The sequence below is a fragment of the Triticum aestivum genome, chromosome 2A (genome assembly GCF_018294505.1).
Source record: "Triticum aestivum cultivar Chinese Spring chromosome 2A, IWGSC CS RefSeq v2.1, whole genome shotgun sequence".
In the NCBI taxonomy this organism is placed as follows: Eukaryota; Viridiplantae; Streptophyta; class Magnoliopsida; order Poales; family Poaceae; genus Triticum; species Triticum aestivum.
In genome coordinates, this window is record NC_057797.1 from 776,027,787 (window position 1) to 776,034,688 (window position 6,902).

Sequence of the window (6,902 nt, forward strand, 5' to 3'; positions counted from 1 at the left end):
GAAGCGAAAATTCTGATAACTTGGAAGATTGTCAGACACATTGCATCTTGGCAGTTTTACGATCTAGCTACCAGCTGTTGTTGGGACCGATTATGATAGTGATTCATTGATTGGCAGTGTGCGTCCTCTTAAGGAGTTGCCCTTTTTTTAGCGTTCAACTTTTGAGCTTGAGCCAATTGATGGCCTCCTTGAAACTTTTCATGGACTATGTTTTCCCCTTCTATACTCTGGTTCCTATATTGAATTCATAATGAAACTGAATGCTTCTCTCTTATGTTTTGTGTCTCTGAAGCGAAAATTCTGAGAACTTGGAAGATTATCAGACACATTGCATCTTGGCAGTTTTACGATCTAGCTACCAGCTGTTGTTGGGACCGATTATGATAGTGATTCATTGTTTGCTTTCTGTTTAGATCTTTGATTGTCCCTTACATGCTGCACACAATTGGTTCTGTACTATTTGTCGAATGTAATCTGATAAGAGAACGACATGTCCAGACATATAGGATGCTCCGAATCAACCTTAGGAGGATTGAGAAGTGTAAAAAGCGGGGTTGAGGGGCACCGAAGGAACAGAGGCTGCACTAAGCCTCTTGAGTTTAGGTTGCCAACTGCACTAAGCCTCTTGTGTTTAGGTTTCCAGATGTTGTCTGATTTGTATAGTTGTCGTTCTTATTTGGTTGCAATTCCAGCAAGTTGGGTTGTTATGAAGTGTTCCATCTTGATGTTGGACAATTGATGCAAGTCTAGTGTTGACATGGATGAAGTGTTTGCATTTTTGTTGTACTCCATGTCAACACGTGACATGGAGCGCAACAAAAATACTGTTACTCCGGAGTAACAAAATTCCTTTGTGATGTGCTGTAATGAAGACGTACTCTTGTGTAGTTCAGTTAGAATAATTGAGATCTCTATTATCCGGTATGCCCTTATAACAGTTTGGAATGATCTGTTTTAATTTCATATGGTACCGAATTACAGCTGATTTGAATTGTTACTGCAATAAGCCTCTGGATAGTGTGGAAATTTATGAACTGAATACCCTTGGTCATCCGGAAAATGGGCAAACAAAACTTAGCAGTAGCGCCGAGCAGAGGACGTAACATGGTGTACCACCTTAACGTAGTGTTCAAATGAGTTTTTTTTTCTTTTAGCAAAACGTAGCTTTCAAATGAGTTTGAGTTTTTGAGTTTCTAATGGATGAATTTGTACAAGTACTAAAAAAAAGTGAGTTCTATGCAGACTCATTATATGTACTTAAATGGTTCCTTCTATATGCTCCACAGGTTGAGAGGATGGACACAAAGGCAAGCAGAGTTGCATCATCTACCAGTTCGGATATGATCAAGAGCTTGGACGTGAAGGCAGCAAAGCAGACAAAAAGGTCTGACCATTCGCCACAGTTTCCTGCTATTTTGCAGATGAATGACATCCCGTTCATCGGATCAGGTGACCTGCACAATACAGGTTTTACAGTTACAAACGGATACCCGAATGACCCCAGATATACTTCACAATTTTTAAGAATGCCGTACCTAAGTTCTCCGAGCTCCTTGTCCTCAGAAAGCCTCGAGAGTTTCAGAGATGCGAATGAACTTTTGAAGCAAGAGGTTCAAAAACTAAAAGAAGAGGTATGCCTGGTTCTGTTCTTTGTTCCTTTTCATTCAATTATCCATTTTCTTTTACGGCGTCAGCTGAATGAGAGGAAGAAGCCTTACCCTACTATTTTTATTCCCTACACCATTTCTGTTATCAGTTTAGCTAACTATGCTTTTCAAGCTTGGTTTTCCTGAACATTTCATGAAAATCTGAACGTGAGGTCTCAAACAATCTTTCCAGAACATGGCATGGTTTGATGCTCCCCAATTGTGAGATCCCGACGACAAGATCAAAAGAACGCACAAAGCTTTGGAAGTATTTGTGACCACTTTCCTCACGTCGCCACCCTCGCGGGCGACACGGGACAACCTCCTCCAGCGGCACGCCACCGTAGGTCCAGGATCCGGACTTCTTTTTAAGTATCGATTTTTTCCCTCAGTTGTGCCCTAATGTGGTAAACATTTTATGCCCTTCCAGAACAATAACATGGACAAAAGCGCAGTCAAAACAAACAGATGACAATCAATTTAAAGCATCAGCTTTGTAACAAAAAATTGCATTGCATTTTCTACAGATACAATAATACCAGCAGAAGTGCAGAAACAACAACTACAACAAAATGGATGAGAATCATGTGCTGGGACAAGCACATGGTGAATTGTGATCAAGCATGCGTCAACTATCAACAAGTGCCAAAGAAGGTTCATAAGCAAGTGGTTCTTCAGTTACAAAACAAGGTTATTCATCAGTACAAATGAAGGTTCCGCAAACGGCTCATCAGTAGGCGCGCATACCACCACCACCATCAGGTTCACAAATGGTTCACACCACCATCACCATCTGTTAGAAAAGCAGCTTCATAAACAGGCTGCATACCACCACCACCATCACCATCTGCTAGAAAAGCAGCTTCATAAACAGGCTGCATACCACCACCACCAGCAGCAGGTTCACAGAAGGTAGACACCACCATCACCATCTGTTAGAAAAGCAGGTTCACAGTTAGTTCATCAGTAAGCACACCATCAGTATAGGGTAATCCACACGGGGTAGAATTAACCAAGTATAGGAACCAAAACTAAAACCAAGTGAGAGACAAGGTTTGTTGCAACTTACTTGTCAGGGACAGATCTAACAAAGCTAAGCTTCCGAATGTGGATGTTCCTCACAACTTCTTGGTACAGCATAGCATATAAAGACTGACCAGCCAAGAGATCTAGCCGCAGCTCGTCATTAGGACCCTGGAACGTGATGAGACCTGTATACTTCATAAACTTGTTAAGCTCCTGTCTAGCTCGGTTGCGTGCAGCATCACCCAAGCGACGTTTCTCTTCTTCCTCAGCCAACCAGAGCATCAATATGGCAAAAGACACATTGCTCCAATCACGAATCAGGTCTGACATCAAAGCAGTAACTCGGACCGGAATTTCTACTCCGGGAGAAATACCAGAAAGTGACAACTGTTGAGCAAACTTGTAGCGACTGCCCTCGCACACAATAACGAAGAAGGTATCCTTCAAAACAATTCCTTCGGGTGTTACGTTGCCGTCTTCCTCAAAGTAAGCAAAATGTAGATACACATTGCGTATAACCTCCGGATAAATCAGAAGACCTTCACTGTTGAATTAATGTATAACAAATTAAGTTTTGAATGCAAATGAGATGTTACTAACAGTTTAATACAACAGCAAATAAAAGATGTGATAAGTACCGAATACTCACAGTGTCTTGTAGGCTTCTGGATATTTGGACTCATTGACATTAGGGAAGACAAGACTCTTCATTAAAGCTCGTGGCCCATACGAGTACCAGTGCTTCGCCTTTTCATCATCAACAGGGTATAAAGCACGGAAACCAACACAATACAAATTGTCGTGGCGTATTGCAAATTGTAAAATAGGCTCTCCAGGACGACCAATAATCTGTATTATGAAAAATGTATACCTCTGTACACAAACATTAATTATCAGAACCATTTCAACATTTAATGCCAATCAATGAAGCAATTTACATACAAGCAAGCAATATTCTACTGCCTAAATAGAGTCCCCAAATCTAGGCTTAAATCTTTCAATGACTACACAACAAGAAATATTGGGTGTTAACAGATTCAAGCCTAATAACCATTCAACAAAGATAGTTGCTCAAGGAAGCATGAAATACAGAAAATTAGAGTACCTGAGAATTAGGACTGGTGACTGGAACACCCTCTTCAATATATGGATCAAAGCCTTCAGGGTAACCCCCTTCTGGAACCAAGAAGTCCACATCTTTTTCAATTACATCAGAAGCAATCTCCAGAATGTGGTTGTGGATGTCTATGTAGAGCTTTGCCAGATCACCAGGAGTAGGATCGCAGGGCATGGAGATTATGGAAACATCCTAAAATAAAGATGAAACAAGTTGCAGGAGTATCAGAAAACACAACCCAATCACAGCTCAAATAACAAAGTTTCATTGGAAGTAGAAAAAGAAACACTGTTAATAAGAAATTCATTCCATTGTGATAATGGTGTACAAGCAAAACAGGAGGTTGTTCACCATTTACAAGGGCTGCACAAGTAGGAAGCAAAAACTGGATGTACATGTACCAACTACTAAAGCCTCAGGTACTTCCAGATCTAGCGCTTACAAAGGGATGCATCATACATACATATATCCAACTAAAGCCTCGGTACTTGCAGACCATGTACGAATTGCAAAACAGTGTAGAAGATTATCACATCCTAATACAAGACTAGGGTAAATAAACCTAATGCAAGCAGCAATTGGATTTGTAAACAGACAAGACCAGGGATAAATTAATCATGTCCATAAACATGGGATTTGTTGCCAAAGAAAAGTCCGATACTCCGTGTCGCGTAGTAGAAGAAACTTGTTCGATGACAGAGACGCAATTAGCTGGCGATAGCAGCGTGTTATCCGTAGTTAACGCGTCAGGAAGGACCGGTGTAGAGGGAAGGCAAACAAACGGATGGACGAGCCAGATCTGGTTTTCCGGCTTAGGGTTTGGGCATTAGTACTCTGCTGGGCTCACGCGCCCCATAAATACCCGCACCTAGGTTTGCAGTTTCCTCTCTCCCTCTCCACCCCCCAGAACCAGAACCACTACCGGAATCGCACCCTATGCCGACGGCCAGGGCCGTCAGCATAGCCCTGAATGGCCGTCGGGACAGGCCTATGCCGACGGCACCCGTCGGCATAGGGCCGTCGGCAACATATCCGTCGGTGTAGCCAGGAATGTCGTCGGCATAGAAAGGCCGTCGGCATAGGCCCTATCCCGACGGTGTCCGTACATCTATGCCGACGGCCCTGCCGTCGGCAACGTTATCGCCTAACGGCGGCCGCCGTCAAGTGCTGACCAATGCTTGCTCGCCACGTGGCAGGTCTGTGCCGGCGGTCTAGCCGTCGGCATAGCTGTCGGCTTAGGTTGAAACTATGCCGACGGCTAGACCGTCGGCATAGACCTGCCACATGGCAGCCACTGGGAGCTCCTGGAGCAGGCCTATGCCGACGGCTTAACCGTCGGCTTAGTTTGAAACTAAGCCGACGGCTAAGCCGTCGGCATAGACCTGCCACGTGGCAGCCACTGGGAGCTCACGGCAGCTCTATGCCGACGGCCTAGCCGTCGGCATAGTTTCTTTCTGTTTTTTTTCTTTTTTCTGTTTTGTTTCAGCTCAATTCATTTGAATATATACATCACACAACAAATATATGCATCACATAACAGCTGGCCCAGCAGCATCATAGAAAAAATTCATCATCACACATCATAAGAAGCATCGCAAAGCATAAACATATAAGTATCATCACCACCAAGCATAAGAATCTCACAAGCAACAATAAGAAACATCACAAGCATATAAGTATCATCACCACCAAGACCGCCACAATGTGACCCAAAGGCTTAAGCGCCAGGACGTCGAGCACCACGGAGGTCGTCACCGCCAAGACAGCCGAAGCCCAGGTCGTCACTGCTAGCGGCAGCGCTACCGCCAAGACCGCCTCCTCCTCCGCCTCCGCCTCCGTGGATCGGAGTGGTCGGGCTCCGTGTCTCCAGAGTGCTGCGAAGACCACCACCAACGGTAGATCCACCTGTTCCCTGGATGTTGAAAAGACATATGCACGGGATATATGACTGTGTTGAAAGGCATGACATGCTTTGGGTGAATAGATTGGGGATGAACTAACTGGCGAGGGGCCAGCGTTCTGTGCCACAAACTCCTCAAAGCTCATCAGCACTGGTTGTGCTGGAGGGCATTGTGCTGGAGGAAACTGAGGACACCTGTCGGCCGCCATATCCTGAAAAGCCTGCTGCATCTGGCTATCCCTCTGCACTTGGTGTTCATAAAGCCTCTGATGCCACGCCATGGTCTCCTGGCGTGTGTACTCCATGTAGGCCTACGGTATGACATGATGGAACTCATAAAACTACTAAATGCGGAAAATGAAGTGAGAAACGAAGATAAGAGGGAAAATACTTACAGATTGTTGCTCCTGAAAGAGGTACTGTGTACTGGTCACTGGCTGGCTTGTGCGCTGGCTCAGGCTCCGGTCGATCCGACGAAGCTGTGTGTAGGAGATACTAGGAGTGATCACAGCATCGAGAACCGCCTCCCGACCGTGCTCCTTGGGCCCCATCCTCACCACCGCCATGTCGTCCAGAGGCGCCGCAATGGGGTCAGGTGTGTCAGGATGTAACTCCAGATACGCTTCGGAGTAGGCTTTCTTCCTCACTGCGGTCTTCTTGCCGTAGTACTTGGGCTCGCCAGGCTTGGGGTCCTTCTGCGTATGGGCGATCTCCCACGCCTGCATGTGTGAGAGCGGCCGCTTCAGTTTCTCCTCCTGCACCACCAAACAGAGGTTAGTCATACATAAGAAAGTGATGGTAAATAGAAGAAGAAGAATGTTTAATGGGGTTAGTCATACATTAACTGCCTTGTGGAGATAGTGGTTTCGGTTTCCCTGAGCATGTACTCCCTCCGTCCCTCGGTTAGCCTTATTTTTGGTTCTCATAGCCGCCCAGGCTCCAGCCTCATCACACCAAAGATCCACCAATGCCGCCCAGGACTCGTCTTTTCCATAACACCAATTTGGACACACCTACATAATAAAAGCATAATGGCATGTAGGTGTGTCCAAATTGGTGTTATGGAAGCATAAAGCATAAAGCATAATGTACCACAAGGTAATGAAAGCATAATGAAAGCATAATATATGAAAGCATAATGAAAAATCTTTTATACTTACCGCCAAGAACTCGGGCCTCTCCAAGGTAATGCCCATCCTCCGCGCTTCTTCCT